Source organism: Bos mutus, chromosome 10, assembly GCF_027580195.1.
Source record: "Bos mutus isolate GX-2022 chromosome 10, NWIPB_WYAK_1.1, whole genome shotgun sequence".
Taxonomy (NCBI): domain Eukaryota; kingdom Metazoa; phylum Chordata; class Mammalia; order Artiodactyla; family Bovidae; genus Bos; species Bos mutus.
In genome coordinates this window covers 63,081,796-63,104,959 of record NC_091626.1, presented here as the reverse complement: position 1 = coordinate 63,104,959, position 23,164 = coordinate 63,081,796, and the positions used below count along the sequence as shown (strand labels likewise).

At 42.2% G+C, this 23,164-nt stretch overlaps 1 long non-coding RNA gene across 4 annotated transcripts in view; it reads right to left on the bottom strand.

Annotated features, from left to right (window-relative positions):
• Positions 1-23,164, bottom strand: part of LOC138989404 (uncharacterized) — a 172,797-nt gene that overhangs the window by 146,210 nt on the left and 3,423 nt on the right. For all 4 annotated transcript variants that reach the window (XR_011465674.1, XR_011465672.1, XR_011465673.1 and 1 more), the window contains exon 2: positions 309-424. This is a non-coding gene — a long non-coding RNA (uncharacterized lncRNA). The remainder of the gene's footprint in view (positions 1-308; positions 425-23,164) is intronic.

The window sequence follows — 23,164 nt, the reverse complement described above, 5'->3', positions numbered from 1 at the left end:
TTGTCAAAGTCACTGTGAGTGTAATCTTGCTAAACCCATGACCCCTAGTTTACACAACCAGGCACCATCCCTGACATAGTCAATTATTCCTTTTCTCAGATACACTGTCTTTACTTGGTTTCAAGAACAGCACATTCTCTTGGCTACTTTGCTAGCCACCCTTCTTGGTTTCTGCTGTTAATTTTCTCTTCTCCTTCACTCGATGCTGGAGAGCCCCCAGACCTCAGTTCCCTTCTCATTTCTATCTGCACTCACAACCTTGAGCACCTCCCCCAGTCTCAAGGCCTTAAATATCAAGTGTTACTCACGGTCCTCCAAGAAGCAGATGCCAAGATGGGATTATATGTGCAAGAGATTCATATGTTGTTGTGAAGCATAAAGGAAGCAGGAGTAGGCTGAGAGAGGCTTCCAATCATGATGATACCTGTGAAAAAGAGAGGAGGAAAGAAGGAGGTTTGGGTAGGAAGAGTCTCAAACTGCAGCTCAGTTCCCAAATAGTTTGGCTAGGTTGATGTGAAGTCCTTGAGCCAAAGTTTCGCGTTAGAGTTATCCCATGACCTTCAAGAATGGGTCAGCACTAGTATCCAGCTGTGCTCCATCATAGCTGGAAGAACCCAGAAGACACAAGTCTTCTGTGTGAATATAGTGGTGTGTACAGAGGGGTTGTCAGGCAGCCATACTCCCCTCAGCAGAAGATCTGAGTGGTCCATTCCCACGGCGGCCACAGTCCACCCCTTCACCTGCATAGAACTATTTTTCAAGGTAAGTTTGGGCAGCAGCTCTTCCATGGTTCCCATGGCCTCTAGTCTAAGGGAAAGCTTAGAGGAGGGGGAATTGATGGAGTAGCTACCAGGGCATAACTCCCTCCTCCACAATTAGCCTAAATTTCCCTCACCCTCAGCTATCACCTTAGCAGGTCTAGGTGGCTTTCCTAGTGGTGTGACCCAAACCTTCATTGCTGAGGCATCTTCTCAGGTTGGGCATGTGTCCATTCGCAATTACAAGCAGCCAGAGATCACCCAGAGGCTCCCTAGTGGATCATCTAGCTCCATGTGTGTTCCTCCTGCCCCCTTTATAACAGCAGCTCTACTTCCTGGTGAGACAGAGGCACCTCTTCTTGCCTACTTGATCCTGGACACAAGAAATCCAAAGGGCTTTAGTTCCCTGGTAAAGATGAGCCTCTTTGAAGGATAAGCATCTCTAACCCTGCCAATTTGAGAGTTGCAGGGTCAGGAAGGACAATATCTCCCAGTGGATCATCAGGAGTGATGGAAGTGGGCGGGGAGGTGGGGAGGGGATCACTCATGCTTCCACTCCTCGGTTCTCCAATCCATATATTATTTCACTTGGGGACCCAGTGCCATACAGAAGTCTCTGACACATGTTGCATCCTAAAAGATAATGCCCCAGTCTCTCATAGTATTGTGTCTGGGCTGGGCTAGGGCTTCAGCTGTGCCTTTGGAAGATTGTTTCAGAACTCTCTGAGACCTGCTTCTTCTGGGGCATATGGCTTGTGATGCAACCAGTGGTTCCCATGGGCATGAGTTCGCTCCCACCTGTTCTTTACTGTGATATGAGTACCCTGTGCTGTGTGGGATCCTATGCCTGTGGATTGAACATTCTATAAGCTCCCAAATAAGGGTGCTGGCTAAGGCTTGCTGTATGGGCAGGAAAGGCAAAAAGCATGCCCAAAATAAGCACCTATCCCTGTGAAAACCAATCGCTGATCCAGGATGAAGGGAGCCTAATGTAACTGACTTGCCACCAGGTGGCTGATTAACCTTTTCAGGGAATAGTACCATATCCAGGTGCTCAGCACTGGTCTCTATTGCTAACAACTCAGACTTTCAGAGGCCACAGTTGCTAAATCAGGTCAGTAGCCCTCATCTCGATCACTGTGGCCACTCCAATCGGGTGCCCACAAGACCAGCTCTGGGGTAGCTGATGATGAAGGCTGCCTACAACTGGCTGATTGACAACTGGCTGAGTCAATCTGTCTACTTCGTTGTTCAGAGTCTCTCCCATGAGGGATCCTTTCTAGTGGGCATTACAAGGGACACAAAGATCATTACACTTCATGCCCACTCCCATCAGTCCATCCATTCATCTCTATACCAGATTTCCTTGTGTCTGATTTTCCAGTACATTTCTTGTCCAGACAGCCAAGCCATTGGCCATTGCCCAGGAATCTATGTGCATCCTCACCTCAGGCCACTTCAGCACAAAGTAGATGACCAGGTGCATCTCTCACATGCCATCCATTGGGAAGATCTGCCCCCTCTGAAGTCTTTCAAGGTCATTGACAAATGTGGCTATAATTTTCAGCTTATGTGATATTCCCAGCCAACTCATTTGTAAACCAACCTGGGATTATGCCCACACTGCATGGTCACAAGGATCTCTCCATATGGCCGCACGTATGAGCTGGGGGAGGAGCACCCATGCACTTGTCAGGGTGACATGGGGCTCTGGACTATCTGCTCATACAGTTTATTCATGCCTTCTGGTTCTTCCGGTCTTGGTCCCAGATGTACCACTGCCCTCTCACTAGGTCCTGCTGCTGGGCACCTTTGACTTTAAGGCTTCATGGATTTGATGACAGGAATCTTAGTCACTTTTGTTCACTGACTTATTTATAGTGCTTAGAAAATGCCTGGTATATACTAAGAGCACAATAAATATTTATTAAGGAAATAATAAAAATGAATGTAATAGCAAAGAAAGAAAAAAATTTAAAGAATTTTTTCAAAATTTAGTTCCTTGAGAAGACTGCTAAAGTCAATATAACTTTAGTAAGATTTATTAAGTTAAAAAGGGAGACAGTAAAATAAATATTAGGAATCAAAAATAAGACAGAGGTACAGACATGGTAGTTTTAAATTTAATCAACCACTTCTCATCCTTACTCTTCCAAACCACATTTCCTGAACTGCTACTTATTTTCCCTGTGTCCAGCCTGCCCCCACTCCCAGTCTATTTTCTACACACTACCAGAATTATCTCTTTTTTTAACTTTTTACTTTAAACTAATTTTAGACTTACAGAAAAGTTGAAAGAGATAGAAGAGTTCTTTCACTAAACTTCTCCTCATGTTACATCAGCATAGTACAATTATCAAAACTAAGAAATTAACATTGGTACACTACTATTAACTAAACTGCAAACTTTAGTCAAAGCTCACCTATTTATCCACAAATGGTCTTTTTCTGTTCCAGGATCTTATCCAGGTACCAAATTACATTTAGTTGCTATTTTTCCTCAGTCTCCTCCAATCTGTGACATTTCCTTAGTCTTTACATGTCTTTTATGACCTATACACTTTTGAAGAATTACTGAGCAATTAAAGAAGTAAATTATATCACATTCAGAGACAGAAAGACATTAATTTTTTTTTTATGTTTGTAAATGTGAAAGCTTGGATTTGGTAACAATTATAAAAACTAGTCAAAGCAGACTCAAGAAGAAGCCTGAATAGGCCTGGAGCTATTCAAGAAACTAAAATCTATCTTCCAAAATAAAAAGGAAAGAAATAAATATTAGGTCTAGTCAGTCTTATAGGTGAGTTCCAGCAAAACGTTAAGAAACACACAATCTCAAGCTTTTACAAACTGTTCCAATGAGTCAAAAAAAGGGGGTCAACTCACCCATCTCTTGTTATGAGGCAAGTAAATGCTTGATACTAAACCTAGACAAGAGCAATAGGAGAAAATAAAAATCTAGACCAGCCTCCAAGTGAATAGAGAAGCTTGATTCTTTCTGATTTGTGTGAGTCCAAAAATATGATCATCTCAAATATATAGAAAAAAACATTTGATAAAAGATGTATAGCCTTTTAAGAAAATCCCTTAGCAGGCTAGAAATACATGGGAATTTTCTTAATTTAATAAGAGTATCCACCAAAAATCTAGAGCAAACATTATACTTAATGATGAATCATTAGAAATATTTCCTTTCAAAAAGGAAATAAGACCAAGATGCTTGCTATCACTGTTTCCTTTTAACATTTTACTGGCAGTCTAATTGGAAGGAAAGAAATAGAACCTCATTACGCACAGATGGTATCACTCTTGGGCAAGAATTCAAGAGACTTAATGGATAAAGTATTTGAAATAAGAAAGTGGGGTAATTTTAGAAAATAAGAAACAGATCTGACATGGTGGTTGAGTAAGAGAAAGAAGAAATAAAGATGATATCTGGTGTTCCAGCTTGGGAAAATATGTAATGTGATACCATTTACTTAGATTGCTAATTCTATAGGAAAGTGAGCCTTGAGTTAGGGCAGAGCCATACTATGTGGGAAGCTTCCAAGAGAAATTACCTATATCCCTAAATATCACCAGAAATACAAGGAGTAGGAGGAAACTCTGGTCAGAACCTCTATGGAAGAGATCACTACATGTAGTTGTACAGAATATTCAGATAAGCCACTTGAGACTCCTCACTTGAGACTCCTCTCCCTGTGATGGAACATTCTAATAAAGATGGCAACTCACTGGACTGACTCCTAAGGAGGAAGGTTCTGATTAGCCACATGGCTTTTGCTTTTCTTAATGAGATATCCAAGTTTGGGACCAAGCAGATTTGGCCAGGGAAATAGAAGCTGGAGTGCTGAAACACTAACAATTTTTTTTCTATCCTTCCTTTCAAAAGCTCTCAGCCTCTATTCTAAATAAAGCTTGAGGAGGTTAACTAGATTTATTGCGGTGGTCATTTTGCAATATATATGAATCATTAGGCTGTACACCTGAAACTAATATGCTATAAATTATACAATCAATCAGTTAATATTGAAAGGGTGACATGAAGGCTCACCACTAGCTAACAGGCTCATGTGCCTCAGTCTCAGGCTGGGTGGCAAAAGTCAATGAGTTCAGCTCAGTGTTGATGAGTGAAATGTGAAGACTTCAAGTAGTTGGTTGGATATGTGCGTCTGGAGCCTGGAAATGTATATTTGAGAGTTATCAGTATATGAAAGAGACCTGAAACCATGGGGATGGATGGATGGATCATGCAGAAAGGATATAGAGAGCAAAATGAGAAGAGACACATTCGAAGAAAGGAATGCTAAAGAAGAAATACTGAGAATATGTAACCAGAGAAGTAGGAAGAAAACTATGGCAGTATTTTTTTTTTATTGAAGCATAGCTAATTGACAAGGTTGTGTGAGTTTCAGGTATCCAGCAAAATGATTCAGCTATTTACAAATATATGTATATTCTTTTTCAGATTCTTTTCCACTTAGGTTATTAAAGGATGTTGAATACAGTTTCCTGTGATATACTGTAGGTCCCTATTGTTTATCTATTTTATATATAATTGTGTGTGTTAATCCCTACTCACCCCACCGTTCTTTCACCTTCAATAACCATCAGTTTGTTTTCTATATCTGAATCTATTTCTGTTTTGTAAATACATTCACTTGTATCATTTCTTTTAGATTCCACATATAAGTGATACCACATGATATTTGTCTTTGTCTGACTTACTTAGTATGATCATCTCTAGGTCCATCACAGCAGTGTCTTGAAAGGATCCAAGACAAGAGGGAACATTAATGAGAAAATGCGCATCAGTGACAAATATTTAGAGTGAAAAGACCTCACTGTCAAAGCCACACAGCCAAATCAATCAAATTCAATTTACTCTTGTTGAGTATGGTGATTTTAAAGCAGTAAGATTTTACTTTGATGGCTACATTTCTTAATTCATTTGTTCACTCATATTTAACAAAGGCCCACAGAGTGCAAGATCTATTCTGTTGTCTCTTTCCTTCTCTCATATTCAGCCAAATTTAAACTCTCTCAGTTATATTCTGAGTTTCTGAGAACAGGCATGGAATATATAAACTTTTTTTTTTACTTGATTAATTTCTTAAACAACTTTGACTCAGCACTTCATTCTTATTCGTGTTAAAATCAGATAGCTTTTCTGAGGTTTAACCTCCAGTTTTCTACATATTTTCCCAGTGTTTTGTATGTATTAAAAACAAGTGAAGAATTCATGTGCTCATTCTTTTGCTTTTCCCATGTCATTTATTTCAGAATCACCTAAGTGAACTCTGTTCAGTATTCCCTTGAGATGGTCTATATTCTTTATAAAGATATTTCCACTGAATCTAATGTAATGCTTTCCTCACTGGATTAGGATACATGGCCCCATACTAATGTATTCACGACCACCTACTACTCAACACCCACCAGTTATCCCTTTGCAATCAAAAAATTGAAAATAAGTAAGGTAAATTATATAATTAAATAATTACAATACAAGACAAAATATGCCAGAAGAATGAACAAAAGATTATAAGCTTTCATTGGAGAATAAATAAGCTTTGCTTTGAGTGACCAGAGAGAGCTTCAGAGAGAAGGTGGCATTTAAGTGGGTCTTAAAGAAGTAGATGGATTTCAATAAATGAAGTTGAGATGGGAACCTTCCAGGGAGGGACAATGATGTGAGCAAAAAGCAGGCAAGCACAAAGAAAGTTCAAGAATGATGTATTGGTACACCTGATGGAAGAAAATATATCAGAGATAAGAGGGGAGAGATAAAAATGTTGAAAGCTAATGCAGCACTTATTACAAGCCAGGCAGCCTGCAAAGTGCTTTATGTTTATCATGCCATTGAATTCTCACACCACCCAAAAGGGCAGCTACCAATCCCACTTTTGTTTATCAGACAAGGAAACCAAGGTTCAACAAGATCCAATGACTTGTCCAACACTGCACAAATAGGAAGTGGATGAGCTAGGATGTGAACCCAGAAAGTCTAATTCCAGAGCTCCACCCTGCCCAACACTGCTGGAGAAGGCACAGAGACATTGGAAGAAGAGGGAAGAGGTCCAGGAGAACACTGGGTCATGCATGTGAAGGAACAAGTTTCAAGGCAAGGGTTGTTTTATAATTAAAATCTCTCAATTCATAACTCCAGATGGATAAAAAAAATTTGAGGGGCTGATTAGTTGGCCACTGGAGACTTCATATTCAGCTGAGCTATGTCAAAGGAGTCAAAACACAGAGAAGAGGGAGTAGATGGTAGAATTGGGGGCCAGTGACCATGAGCTAATTTTTCTAGGGTTTTGGTACCCAAGATAAGGAGTGAGAGGACAGTAGCTGGAAAAGGGTGATCAGTCTGTGATTTTTGTTTTTTCAGGCTAATTTGTGTGAAGGAAAGCTAGTGGAAAGTGTTAGAGAGAAAAGACAACTGAAGTATCAACTTCCTTTTGGAGAATGGGGGAGATGAAGAGATTAAGGATACAGGAGAAGGCTCAGAGAGCCACATAGAGGAGGAAAGAAAACTTTTTCTCTGGGACAAGAGGAAGTGAAGACAGGAAGTGAGGCAGCAAGTAGAGGTTGAACAAACCTACTTCTGATGACTTCAATCATCCTAGTGAAGTAGGAGGCACTTCCAGTGCTGAGAGAGGTAGGTTGGGCTGGAGGCAGAACTTAAGAACTGTGGTCACAATTGGAAACAATCAATGCAAAGACAACGTCATGTGGGGGCTGGCCTGGTATAATTAACTGAAGAGGTTGCCATCTCTCTTTACTCTGCTGTGTTGCTTGCTCAGGTAAGAGCTCACCTGTAACAATTCACCTCCCTTGTTCTCCTTTCCTGAACCACACAGCCCCATCACTCCAGCTGTCTACATCCTGCTTCTTCCTGCTCTCCTTCTAACTCCTTCACTCATTCCTCCATTGGTCTCACTCCATAGACTTAGGCTTGGTATTGCTTCACTAGCCAGCTCTGACTTCTAGCTACCATGCTGCTGCTGCTGCTGCTAAGTCACTTCAGTCATGTCTGACTCTGTGCGACCCCATAGACAGCAGCCCACCAGGCTCCCCCATCCCTGGGATTCTCCAGGCAAGAACACTGGAGTGGGTTGCCATTTCCTTCTCCAATGCATGAAAGTGAAAAGTGAAAGTGAAGTCGCTCAGTCGTGTCCGACTCTTGGCGACCTCATGGACTGCAGCCTACCAGGCTTCTCCATCCATGGGATTTTCCAGGCAAGAGTACTGGAGTGGGGTGCCACTAGCTACCATACTCAATTACAATTACTCCCTTGAGATCCCTGCTTTGTAGCTCATCACCTTGTCTATCCAACATGAGCCCTGGAATCTCTAATGGCATATGCTCAAGAGGGTAGCTCTGCTGAAGACTGCAAACTGTGGTGCTGGCTTGATTTAGAGAGCCTCTGTACCAGATGATCTTAGGTTGCCCTCCAGATCCACTCTCCATACCTTTCTACCTGTTCAAGCCCCTAGAAGGGGTCCTGTCTACTATCTAGAGGTCATTCCATGGATAGTAAACATGATCCCTTGTCCACTGATTTCCAGTTAGGTTAGGCCAATGGTAAGGAGTTTGGGGCTTCCCTGGTGGCTCAGATGGTAAAGTGTCTGCCTGCAATGCCGAAGACCTGGATTCAATCCCTGGGTCAAGAAGATCCCCTGGAAAAGGAAATGGCAACCCACTCCAGTATCCTTGCCTGGAGAATCCTATGGACAGAGGAGGGTGGGCCACAGTCCATGGGGTCGCAAACAGTTGGACACAACTGAGCGAGTTCAATAAAAGTAGTAGTAGGAAAGAGTATGTGTGTGTGTTAGTCACTCAGTCATGTCCAACTCTGCAACCCGATGGACTCCTCCAGACTCCTCTGTCCATAGAATTCTCCAGGCAAGAATACTGGATTGGGTTACCATTCCCTTCTCCAGGGGATCTTCCTGACCCAGGGATTAAACCCAGGTCTCTCACACTGTGGGCAGATTCTTTACCATCTGAGCTACCTTGGAAGCCCTTATGTAGGAAAGAGAAGTCAGGATATTTATTCCTTCAGCTCCCTACATGTGGCTGCAGGCTGGCAGTGGCTGGATCCCTCCACAAAAGACCACAGCTTCTCTCCAGCAGCTTCTCCTATAGCTCCAGCTACAACCACAACCCCAGCTCCACTCTTGTAAATTCCAGTAACCACTCCTTGCCTTTTCAAGATGAAGAAATATACTGTTAGTATGTGCTTCAACACCCCAGGTACTTTCCCCCAGTGTGTTTGTAATCAGTCTATTGCTAAGTCACTTCAGTTATGTCTGATTCTGTGCAACCCCATAGACGGGCAGCCCACCAGGCTCCTCCGCCCCTGGGATTCTCCAGGCAAGAACACTGGAGTGGGTTGCCATTTCCTTCTCCAATGCATGAAAGTGAAAAGTGAAAGTGAAGTCACTCAGTCATGTCTGACTCTTATCGACCCCATGGACCGCAGCCTACCAGGCTCCTCCATCCATGGGATTTTCCAGGCAAGAGTACTGGAGTGGGGTGCCACTGCCTTCTCCAAATCAGTCTATTAACTCTCTTCAATTCTCCCACTTAAGGATGATATATCTTTCTTGCCAGAACCTAACTGATGCAGTTCCAACCTTGAATGGATCCAATTAGCATAACCTGAAGACACATGGAGCAGCCACTGTGAATCCAGGAGGGATACTAGGGATAACTTAGATGATGGGGAAGCTTGACCTGGATGTCCCACTGGTATCCTCAAATTTAATGTATCTAAAATCAAATCCATTATTACCATCCCTTCATCTAAATTTGTTCCTCCTTCAGACTTTTCTGCTTTTTTCCCATTCATTCTTTCATTTATTCAAATACTTTCCATTTATAGAATGATTTCCATGTGCTAAACACTAGGAGTTCAAAGATGCCCAGAACAACGTTCCATCTCTCTAGAGGCTCATCTTTATAGGGAAGACCCACCCCACAGATGTTGGGTTGGCCATAAATGATATGATACATGCCTTTTTATAATAGTAGGAACTACCTGTTGGTAAAGCCTAGAGGAAGAATCCAGGATAAGGCACAGGCCAGAAGGCTTCTCCAAGGGAGTCATTGTTGTGGTTGTGGTTGTTGTGTAGTCACTAAGTTATGTCAAACTCTTTGTGACCCCATGGACTGTAGCCCGCCAAGCCCCTTGGTCCATGGGATTTCCCAAGCAAGAAATACTAGGGTGGGTTGCCATTTTCTCATCCAGGGGATCTTCTCAATCCAGGGACTGAACCCATGTCTCCTGCATTGGCAGGCAAGTTCTTTACCACTGAGCCCCCAGGGAAGCCCAAGGAAGCCACTAGCTGAACCTTAAAGAATAGTAAGCTTTCAGCAGCAGAGAGAGTAAGAGGATGAAAGAACACTCTAGGCAGTGTCAGCTTGAGCAAAGAACAGAGGCATGATAGTGCACAGCATGCTCAGGAAATGAAAAGTTGTCCTGAACAGCTGGACCACAGGATAAATGGTAAGTGAGCAGGCAGGCAGGGGGCTGGGAAAGCGGGTAGAGGAAAGCAGGGAATAAATGATAAGGTTTTTTCCAAAAGTAGGCCTGGTCAGATTATGAAGGGTATTAACTGTGAAAAACTATTTTTAATTGTTATGACACCTCATGTGGTATCATAGTTCTTCTGAAGACTTGTACATTTGGCCCATCCCTCAGAACAAACAGAAAGGGTTTTCTATCTTTTCCTTGCTTGTATGCTAAGTCAATTCTGTCTCTGTGTGACCCTATGGGCTGTAACCGGCCAGGCTCCTCTGTCCATGGGATGCTCCAGGCAAGACTACTGGAGTGGGTTGCCATTTCCTCCTCCAGGGGATCTTTCCCACCCAAGGACCAAATCCACATCTCTTACATCTCCTGCAGTAGCAGGCAGCTTCTTTACCACTAGCACCACCTGTGAAGCCCCTAGGTGAAGGCTTGTAACAAGAAACAAAGAAAGTAAGACTTGGCTTTTCAGTTCGTACTGAGGATTTTGAAATTCATGTTAGAGCTTATAGTTCTGAGGGGAAAAGGTCTCTACATTTCTAAAATCTTGGACCCTAATGGATGAAGGGTATAGCCTTTACCACACACTATAATTTAGATTGGTCTTCCCACGTGGCTCAGTGGTAAAGAATCCGCCTGCCAATTCAGGAGACACAGGTTGAATCCCTGGGTCGAGAAGATCCCCTGGAGGTGGAAATCGTACCCCACCCCAGGATTCTTGCCTGGAAAATCCCATGGACAGAGGAGCCTGGTGGGCTACAGTCTCAAGGGTCATGAAGACTTGGATTCGACTGAGCACACCCGCACCATGCAGCATTCTTTAGCTAGAACAACTGGAGGGTCATGCTGGCTGCCCCTAGGGTTTTTCCTTTCCCATTTCAGATGCCAGACCCACAGGTCACAGTTGGGTAACAGGAAAGAAGAGCCCTAATGTGAAGGAGTGCATACTTTCCTACTTACAGCGCCTTTAGTCATAGGGGAATATCCACATACAATGAAACAGGGCATAGGGCAAGATCTCCAGACAGGATACAGACACACACATTAAGGAAGAAGGAAAGATCATGAAAGATACTTTTTTCCCAGATTTCTTTCTTTCATATTTAGGTATCTATAATTGGAAATTCTTGAGAACGCGAGGATTCTTGAGAAACTCTTGAGAAATCTGTATGCAGATCAGGAAGCAACAGTTAGAATCGGACATGGAACAATAGACTGGTTCCAAATAGGAAAAGGAGTTTGTCAAGGCTGCATATTGTCACCCTACTTATTTAACTTATATGCAGAGTACATCATGAGAAACCCTGGACTGGAAGAAACACAAGCTGGAATCAAGATTGCCGGGAGAAATATCAATAACCTCAGATATGCAGATGACCCCACCCTTATGGCAGAAAGTGAAGAGGGACTAAAAAGCCTCTTGATGAAAGTGAAAGTAGAGAGTGGAAAAGTTGGCTTAAAGCTCAACATTCAGAAAACAAAGATCATGGCATCAGGTCCCATCACTTCATGGGAAATAAATGGGGAAACAGTGGAAACAGTGTCAGACTTTATTTTTTTGGACTCCAAAATCACTGCAGATGGTCTGCAGTCATGAAATTATAAGACACTTACTCCTTGGAAGGAAAGTTATGACCAACCTAGAAAGCATATTCAAAAGCAGAGACATTACTTTGCCAACAAAAGTCCATCTAGTCAAGGCTATGGTTTTTCCAGTGGTCATGTATGGATGTGAGAGTTGGACTGTGAAGAAGGCTGAGTGCCAAAGAATTGATGCTTTTGAACTGTGGTGTTGGAGAAGACTCTTGAGAGTCCCTTGGACTGCAAGGAGATCCAACCAGTCCATTCTGAAGGAGTTCAGCCCTGGGATTTCTTTGGAAGGAATGATGCTAAAGCTGAAACTCCAGTACTTTGGCCATCTGATGCGAAGAGTTGACTTATTGGAAAAGACTCTGATGCTGGGAGGGATTGGGGGCAAGAGGAGAAGGGGACGACAGAGGATGAGATGGCTGGATGGCATCACTGACTCGACGACATGAGTCATCACATCACTGAAGTGAGTCTGAGTGAACTCCGGGAGTTGGTGATGGACAGGGAGGCCTGGCGTGCTGCGATTCATGGGGTCGCAAAAAGTCAGACACGACTGAGCAACTGAACTGAACTGAACTGAATTGGAAATTCATAAATGACTCTAAATGGTGTGAACTATCATAAATGTGCTAGAAGCTATCTATCAGCTCAGTTCAGTCATTCAGTCATGTCTAACTCTGCAACCCCATGGACTGTAGCACGTCAGGCTTCCCTGTCCATTGCCAATTCCTGAAGCTTGCTTAAACTCATGTCCATCGAGTTGGTGATGCTATCCAACCATTTCATCTTCTGTCATCCCCTTCTTCTCCTGTCTTCAATCTTTCCCAGCATCAGGGTCTTTTCCAAGGAGTCAGTTCTTCACATCAGGTGGCCAAAGTATTGGAGTTGCAGCTTCAGCATCAGTCCTTCCAATGAATATTCAGGACTGATTTCCTTTAGGATTGACTGGTTTGATCTCCTTGCAGTCCAAGGGACTCTCAAGAGTTTTCTCCAACACCACAGTTCAAAAGCATCAGTTCTTCTGCACTCAGCTTTCTCTATAGTCCAACTCTCATATCCATACATGACTACTGGAAAAACCATAGCATGGACCTTTGTTGGCAAAGTAGTATCTCTGCTTTTTAATATGCTGTCTTACAATAGAGGCTACAGCATCTTTCTCTTTCATATCATTTACCATAATTTACTAATTCATGGGAAATATGATGTAATTGCAAAGTTGTGCTGTGCTTAGTCATGTCTAACTCTGTGAAATTCTGGACTGTAGCCCACTAGGCTCCTCTGTCCATGGGATTTTTCAAGCAAGAATACTGGAGTGGGTTGCCATTTCCTTATCCAGGTGATCTTCCTGACCCAGGGATCAAACTTGAGTCTCCTGTTTCTCCCGCATTGCAAACTGATTCTTTACCCACTGAGCCATCAGAGAAGCCCAACTGCAAAGTTGTTTGGAATCCAATGAAGTGGTACTTCCTTTAGTCAAAACAAACTGCAGGAGTTACTTCTAAATATTTTTGTTGTTTGGGGCCTAATGTCCATAAATAAAGTGATTTAACTAAGTGAAGAAGTATTTTGAACAAGTGTATATCTATTGTGGGTCACTTTGAAGGGACCCTATATGATGAGGCAGCCTGGTTTCCAGCTTTGGCAGAGATTCTAGCTATTTACTGGGTCATCTACTCTTGTCACCTAGCTTATTTAACTTCTACGCAGAGTAAATCATGTGAAATGCCAGCTTGGATGCAGCATAAGCTGGAATCAAGACTTCTGGGAGAAATCAACAACCTCAGATATGCCAATAATACCACTCAAATGGTAGAAAGCAAACAGGAACTAAGGAGCCTCTTAATGAGGGAGAAAGAAAGTGAAAAAGCTAGCTTAAAACTCAACATTCAAAAAACTAAGGTCATGGATTCTGGTCCCATCACTTCATGGCAAATAGATGGGGAAAAAGTGCAAATAGTGGCAGATTTTATTTTCTTGGGCTCAAAAATCACTGTGGACGGTGACTGAAGCCATGAAGTTAAAAGATGCTTGCTCCTTGGAAGGAAAGCTATGACAAATCTATACAGTGTGTTAAAAAGCAGAGACAACATTTTGCCAACAAAGATCTGTATAGTTAAAGCTATGGTTTTTCTAGTAGTCATGTATGGATGTGAGAGTTGGACCATAAAGAAGGCTGAGCGCAGAAGAATTGATGCTTTCGAACTCTGGTGCTGGAGAAGACTTTTGAGAGTCCCTTGGACTGCAAGGAAATCAAACCAGTCAATCCTAAAGGAAACCAACCCTGAATATTCATTGGAAGGACTAAAGCTGAAGTGCCAATACTCTGACCATGTGATGCTAAGAGCTGACTCCTTGGAAAAGACCCTGATGCTGGGAAAGACTGAAGGCAAAAGGAAAGCGGGTGGCAGAAGATGAGATAGCATCACCAACTCAATGGACATGAATCTGAGCAAACTCCAGGAGACAGTGAAAGACAGGGAAGCCTGGCATGCTGCAGTTCATGGGGTTGCAGAGTCAGACATGATACAGCAAATGAACAACAACTACTACTACTCTCTTTGTTCCCATCATCTTGAAACCAAGAAGGCTTATAAATGTCCACTGAACATACCTGTGGGATTTTGGAGAAAATTTGCCTGGCATTCTTCAGAGAGCATCTCTTCTGTATCCTGGCCCTTTTGTCTTGACACCTGCCATCAATACTGCTTGGAATTAATTAGACATCTAACTACCTCAGGCGGAGAAGGCAATGGCACCCCACTCCAGTACTCTTGCCTGGAAAATCCCATGGGCAGAGGGGCCTGGTAGGCTGCAGCCCATGGGGTCGCTAAGAGTCGGGCATGACTGAGCGACTTCACTTTCACTTTTCACTTTCATGCATTGGAAAAGGAAATGGCAACCCACTCCAGTGTTCTTGCCTGGAGAATCCCAGGGACAGGGGAGCCTGGTGGGCTGCCGTCTGTGGGGTCACACAGAGTTGGACACGACTGAAGTGACTTAGCAGCAGCAGCAACCACCTCAGGACAATGTTTTACAAAATTATTATTAAAATGTAAATTTATATATCATGATGCTACTCATGTTGTTTTTTAATGGACTGGTGCTTTTCTTTTCAGTTAGTCTTATAAGTTTCTTGGAATATCAGAATAAGTTTTGGAAGACCACAGCTGTAACTGAGGTTGCCACAGAAGACCTCACTGGAAGACCTCACTGAAAGATTCGTTTCCATTCCCATTTTCCTTGAATGTGATAGCAATGAGAAGAGCTGAAAATGGGCAACTACTTGGCCCGTATGCATACTTTTGTATGAATTGAATAGAACATACGTTTCTCTGGGCATATGCAGATCACACTGGAAATCATGGCTTAGGGAGCAGAGTTACAAGCTAGATTTCAGCCCCCATTCACTCCCTCAGCCTAGGATGCTTTACAAAGACTTGCACTCAGCCTCAAGTCAGCTTAGTCTCTGATTGTTATCGTTGTTGTTGTTGTTGTTTAGTTGTGTCTGACTCTTTGGTGACGTCATGGACTATAACCCACCAGGTTCCTCTGTCCATGTCCATTTCCTCCTCCAGGGAATTTTCCCAATTCCTCCTCCAGGGATTAAGCCCACCTCTCCTGAATTAGCAGGCAGATTTTTTGCCACTGAGCCACCAGAGAAGCCTGAGTCCCTAATGGATTAAGGTCATTTGCCCTCACTCTAGTTATCCTCTAAAAGATAAGTGAACCCTGCCTGGAGAAAGATAACTTCATTAAAGCTTCTACAGAATTTTTACACAACGTTCATCATTCAATTAAAAAATGATCAGGCAGTACCAAGAGAAAAAGCGGACAATAGAAATATACTTACAGACAACTCAGATATTAGAATGATCTGCCATGGACTTAAATAACTGTGATTAAAATGTTCAGTAAAAATGCATGATAGGATAGAGAACTTCACAAAAGAACTGGAATATATAAAAATCACGGACATAAATTCTAGAACTCTAAAATTTAGGGTCACATGTATGTAGATTGCAAGTCATTAATATGAAGTACTATTAATACTAATGGAAAAGTTGTGAAGAGAAAAGGGAGGTGAAGTACCTGTAGAGCCCAGGAAGAGGCCTTGGGAATGCAGCCCTGGACAAGTAAAAGAACCTCAAGCAAAGCCCTCCAAGGGTCTTGCACCTGCATTCCTGACCCCACAGTGGGGAGACAGCCGAGCTGCCTGAGGAGCAGCATGCCGATGCAAGGCTGCAGGCAAGTTTTCAGGGGCATGTCAAGTTTTCTAAATCCTAGGAACAGTGTAAGAAGTTTGAAAAACATACCTGGGTAGCCACAGAGAATTAAGGTCCAAAACCCAAATCTCTCAGGGGTCCAGAAAGAGGCTATGAACCATTCCAACCATAATACACAAAAGGAGCTGAACTTTTGAATAAACAACCAGACAGCCAAAGAAAGCATCTCTGTCTTAAAAGAAAGCAACTTCTTCATTTCATCTACTAAGTTGTGTTTGACACTCATGTTTTTAGTTTTAGGGAAAAAATTTTGAGCTAGACTCAAATCTCCTTCAGTTCAATTCAGTTCAGTCACTCAGTCGTGTCCAACTCTTTTCGACCCCATGAATCGCAGCATGCCAGGCCTCCCTGTCCATCACCAACTCCCGGAGTTCACTCAGACTCATGTCCATCGAGTCAGTGATGCCATCCAGCCATCTCATCCTCTGTCGTCCCCTTCTCCTGCCCCGAAACCCTCCCAGCATCAGAGTCTTTTCCAATGAGTCAACTCTTCACATGAGGTGGCCAAAGTACTGGAGTTTCAGCTTTAGCATCATTTCTTCCAAAGAAATCCCAGGGCTGAACTCCTTCAGAATGGACTGGTTGGATCTCCTTGCAGTCCAAGGGACTCTCAAGAGTCTTCTCCAACACCACAGTTCAAAAACATCAATTCTTTGGCGCTCGGCTTTCTTCACAGTCCAACTCTCACATCCATACATGACCACTGGAAAAACCATAGCCTTGACTAGATGGACCTTTGGTGGCAAAGTAATATCTCTGCTTTTCAATATGCTATCTAGGTTGGTCATAACTTTCCTTCTAAGGAGTAAGCGTCTTTTAATTTCATGGCTGCAGTCACCATCTGCAGTGATTTTGGAGCCCAAAAAATAAAGTCTCCTTAAGTGCTGTTATTTTTGCTATTGTTGCTGTTTCAAATGATCACCATTCCCCTTCTGTGCCTCTGGTGTGTAGGAGTCTGTTTTAGCTGTTCTTCTCCACTAAAGCTTGGCTCCTTAGGTTTAGAGCTCAGCTCTTGGAGCTGGTCACAGAGACCCAGTTTACCTACATACTTTAAACAGTTTGTTGCTGTTTTATAGGATGCAACTCCCAGAAGGAAACATTGTTTCTTGGTTTTCTTGTCTTCATCTCCTAAGGACCCAGAGTCTGGGCACACTCCTGTCAGTTGATGTTGCTCTTCCCTAGAGCATCAAGGGTTCCCTTTTGTCAAGATACCCAAGGCATGAATCCCTGTGGTTACTTGTTTGGGACATTTTTATGGCTGTTGCCAAGCTCTCATTTGGACCATAGTGAAGGGAGCCTGGGAGTTAGTGATGGACAGGGAGGCCTGGTGTGCTGCGATTCATGGAGTCGCAAAGGGTCGGACACGACTGAGCGACTGAACTGAACTGAAGGGAGCCCAGCTATAGCTCTCTACAACGTGGTCTTCAAGGTTATGAATCACTATCATCATTCATGTTTTGCTATTTTTCCTTTTTATAGTGAACTCATTTTAAGCCCCAGATCTATGATTTTGGTGGCTCATTTGTTTGTGTGTACCCCAAAATACAAATTTAACAGAGAAGTCTTCATTGGGTTTGTACTACTACATTTGATGCTGATGGTATTTGCAAAGTGGGCAGATCTACCAAAAGCATCCATTGAAAATTGGAATTGACTGTCGGCTTGAAGTTTCTATTGGGTTCTGCACACCTATATCATTATGTGCCACGTGGTAAAGTGATTCGTCCACAGTTTCTGTTTATTGTAGTAAGTGTGAAACATTTCTTTTTACACTGTGCTATGACATCGTAAGGCCTCGGTACCATGTGATTATGAACAGAAACGTGGGAACAGTACTAGGTCATGTTAACTAGCCAGAACAGACTTATACAAATGTTTTAAATTATTTAAATGAACGTGTAACATTAAAAGTTCTTACAAATTTATTAATCTTTGGGCATTTGAACAGGAGTCCAAGTTTGAGAGACTTACAATAAACATCGCTCCCAAATGGCCTCTATCTAGCCATGAATCCCAGAACCTACGTTCAAAAGCCATACTAATGTTCATTTAATTGGCATGAATTGATGTGCTAACATCTTTCTTTTTTAATATCTTGAAAATATGAGTTACCTGGCTTTTATTCAATATTTAATCACCAGCCTTTCACAAAGGCAATATAAGTCAGTTTTTTAAAGAGCTGTATGTAAGTCCTTTCCCTTTTTTGGTTTAGTTTTCCTTTTATTCACTCTATCTCCTCACTGCCAGTTGATGTTTCAAAACATGGGAGATCTTGTTTGGAAAAACAAGAGGCAGAAGAGATGTCTGTAGTTTGCAAAAATTATTTAACTTAATTTTAAATGATGCATAAATTGCTAACTTTCTTAGTTTCACTGTACCTACTATGTTCTATGTGCTTCTAACCAGTGAGAAGCAGCTTAATCTTTTTCAAAATTAAAAGTCTTCAGTGACTTTAATTCACTTACACTTTATATTATGGATGATACATTTAAGTTTTCTACCATCTCACTATTAGTTTCTTATATTTTATGTTTTTTCTTTTTTCCTTCTTTTGAAATAGATGAATATTTTATGTTGGTGCATTTTCTTCTTTATTAGTTATATACTTTTTTACTATTATTTAACTAGACAGTATGTTCCTCTAGAGAGTTCCTCTATAGAGTATGACATGCATTGTTGACTTATTATTTTATAGTGTATATATTAATACTTTATCACTTCCTACATAATGCTAAAACCTTAAAACATTTTAACTCCATTTACCCCCATGCCTCCTGTGCTATTGTCATCATTCATTTAATTCTATACATATTTAAACTACACAAGGCTTTATGATTGTTTTTTGTATAGGATATATTTATTTAGATTTACCCACGTGTTTACCTGCCTCCTGAGAAACCTGTATGCAGGTCAAGAAGCAACAGTTAGAACAGGACATGGAACAATGGACTGGTTCCAAATTGGGAAAGGAGTACATCAAGGCAGTATATTGTCACCCTGCTTGTTTAAATTATATGCAGAGTACATCATGTGAAATGCCAGGCTGGATGAAGCACAAGCTGGAATCAAGATTGCCAGGAGAAATATCAATAACCCCAGATATGCATATGATACCACCCTTATGGCAGAAAGCAAAGAGGAACTAAAGAGCCTCTTGATGAAGGTAAAAGAGGAAAATGAAAAAGCTGACTTAAAACTCAACATTCAAAACACTAAGATAAAAAAAAACAAAACAAAGATCATAGCATCCAGTCCCATCACTTCATGGCAAATAGATGGGGAAACAATGGAAACAGTGACAGACTTTACTTTTTTGGGCTCCAAAATCACTCCAGATGGTGACTGCAGTCATGGAACTAAAAGATGCTTGCTCCTTGGAAGGAAAGCTATGACAAACCTAGATGGTGTATTAAAAAGCAGACATTTGCCAACAAAGGTTCATATAGTCAAAGCTATGGTTTTTCCAATAGTCATGTATTGATGTGAGAGCTGGACTGTAAAGAAGACTGAGTGCCGAAGAACTGATGCTTTTGAACTATTGAGAAGACTCTTGAGAGTCCCTTGGACTGCAAGGAGATCAAACCAGTGAACCCTAAAGGAAATCAATCCTGAATATTCTTTGGAAGGCCTGATGCTGAAGCTGAAATTCCAATACTCTGATGCAAAGAGCTGACTCACTGGAAAAGATGCTGATGCTGGGAAAGACTGAAGGCAGGCGGAGAAGGGGATGAGAGAGGATGAGATGGTTGGATGGCATCACCGACTCGATGGACATGAGTTTGAGCAAGCTCCAGGAGATGGTGAAGGACAGGGAAGCCTGGCATGCTGCAGTCCATGGGGTCAAAAAAAGCTGGACACAACTGATCAACTGAACAACAACAATCTTTCATACAACTTAGCACAGATAGAGAAAAACAATTGATTTCAAAAGCCAGTCTCTTGGGAGATTGAGATTGACTACTACATATAAAATAAATAAATAACCAGGCTCCCCTGGGTGGTTCAGTGGTTAAAAATTGGCCTGCCCATGCCGGGGACACAGATTTGATCCCTGGCCCAGGAGGATTCCACATGCCACAGAGCAACTAAGCCCGTTAGCCACAACGACTGAGCCCACATGCACTCTAGAACCCGTGCTCTGCCACAAGAAAAACCACCACAATGAGAAGCCCACACACCAAAACTAAAGAGTAGCCCCAGCTCACTGCAACTAGAGAAAGCCAGTGCTGCAACTAGAAAAGGGGCCCACACACAGCAACGAACACCCAGCACAGCCATCAGTTAAAATTAACTAATGAGAACCTACTGCATAGCACAGGGAACTCCACTCAGTGCTCCGTGGTGACCTAAATGGGAAGAAAGTCTAAAAAAGACGGGACATATGTACACATATAGCTGATTCACTTTGCTGTACAGCAGAAACTAACACAACATTGTAAAGCAACTATCTCCAATTTTTAAAAAAATCCAGTCTCCATTATTTCCTTTAGGTCTTCCTCCAGAGCCACAGACAGATATACAAAATAATTTTGAGACTCAGCCTTGCGTATGCATACAACTTAAATTTGTTTGACCCTGGGCTTTCTGCCTGGCAGCTGAATACAGAAGAATATCTTAGCTTCTTAGAAGGAAAGATGAAAATTGTTTCAGATTCAGGATAGGCTCTCAGAACAAAATAAATAAATAAATTTAAAAAAGCTATTTTGGTTATTTGCTCATTTAGTAAATATTTATTGTATGCCTAGCAGTGTGTGCTGGGACATGTGGGAGAAAGTTGAATAAGACATGGTTGCTCATGAGAGACTCACAACCCAATGTGCAAACACACAACACAATGTAATACAGTAAATGCAACAGGACTTTCTGGGAGGCCAAGAGAATGGGTTTCTTAGGTTTGGGGATGAGGGTGACTTCTGGGAAGAATCTGAAGAAAGAAAAATCCAAGACTATGCTGAGGAAAGCTAGATCACACACAAAAAAGTATGAATAACAAAAAATAATTTTGGAATGCTATAACCTAGGCATTGGCCTAACCTGCCTGGGACACCACAAAGAAGTTTGGGGAGGCTTCGTTAAACCTGAGGTAAATGTGGGTGAAGCCTAAGAGCCTCCAGGTCTCAGCTGAGATCCCTACCAGTACCATCCAGGTAGCGGATGCTTTGACACACCACCCAGATCTCCCTCCAAACTAAAGGGCTTACTCCTCCAGCTACTGGTACACTGCCCTTGGCTGTCAGCTCCCTCCAGGTATTAGTTAAGTGTTAGTCACTCAGTCATGTCCAACTCTTGCGACCCCATGGACTATAACCCACCAGGCTCTTCTGTCCATGGAATTCTCCAGACAAGTATACTGGAGCGGGTAGTCATTCCCTTTCCCAGGGCATCTTCCTGACCCAGGGATAGAACCCAGGTCTCCTGCAATGCAGACAAATTCTTTACCTTCTGAGCTACCAGGGAAGCCCCCTCCAGGTCTCAAAAGAGTTGCTGCACCCAAAGCCATGTGCCCTTCCCTGGGTCCCCAGTGTCTGGCCCACCCTACCCAATGTGATAAGGCCCTCACTCCCCAGCTCAGGGCGACTCTGAGGACCCCTTTCAGCTTCTGAGCTTCCGCTCAGGTTGGTTCAGGCCTTTTACAGAAACTGGATCACAGCCTGACTCCTCCCTTGACTCAGGCCTGTTTCTGTTCCTTCTCTTTCACAGGTGTTAATCCCCCAAGCACTCCCTAATGAATATCCTACATGCCAGCCTCCATCTCAGCATCTGCAAACCAGCCACACCTACCAACAATATTGCTTAGAACCACGAGCAAACTGCTAGAAAATCTCAGTAATCAGGGGGCTGTCTAACCTATAACTGGGTTAACAAATGTATATTTCACCATTTGTTTATTCCCAGCTCATCATCACACAAAAGCATTCTCAAAACTTCATTCTGATCTTTAGGGTTGAATCTATAGCCAAGCCGTAACTCAGAATATGTTTTCTCCAAGACCCAAACATACAGAGACATTGATCCTGATTTACACGTGGACACAGAAAGTCCACTGAGGTCAGCCAAGACACACATACCCACTCCTCAGAATCTCTGGAGGATTTAATCACTCGCTTTGGCAGCAAAAGATATCAAAATGGGTTACAGGTTTATAAACCTCTTAACTGAATCACTTTGCTATATACCTGAAATACTGTCAATCAACTATACTTCAATTAAAAAAGAATACATTATGTACAGCCAAGGCTAAGAATGATAGCTCCATGAAGAGTATTTTTATTTAAGCCACAACATTACCATATGTGTTCATTGAATTCAGTACGCTGACTCCTCCTCAGTCCATTTTCACAGACAAGGGAACAGGTTTATAAAAGTTAGAAGGTTGCTCAAGGGTACGATGCTGTGCAAGGGGGTAAAGCTGAGATGTGAATTCACACAGTACGACTGCAAAGACGCTCCCCTCCCTCCATCACTTCCACACTGATATACATGCCATCCCCTCACCCCTGCGTGTGCATAGTGTCCAGCATGGCCACTAGCACACAGCAGACACTCTAAAATCATTAGTTAAGTTTGTTCTTTACTCTTTAGCTTTCCTCCTCTGTATTCTCTGCTCTTCACAATCTCCCAGCCCAGAATATCACTTTAGAGTTCAGTGGGAGTGAGGGATGGGTAAGGACAGTCAGGATGGATCCAGGAAATACTACTCTTTTTCCTACTCTTCCCTTCCTAAAATCTTGTCATGAGCATATACTTGTTTTCTGTTTAAAATCTTTTCAGATAATTATTACAGATACTGTATTAAAAATGTCACAAATTTAAAAAGAAATTTTCTACCATCACTTCTCAAGTTTAACTTCATGTTTTATGTGCCTATGTCAACTTCTAGTTCTTATCCATGAGCATATGCAGTCTTTATATTTACAAAATCATCATACAATTATATATTTAGATGTGTCTGCTTACATTATTGGAGAAGGCGATGGCACCCCACTCCAGTACT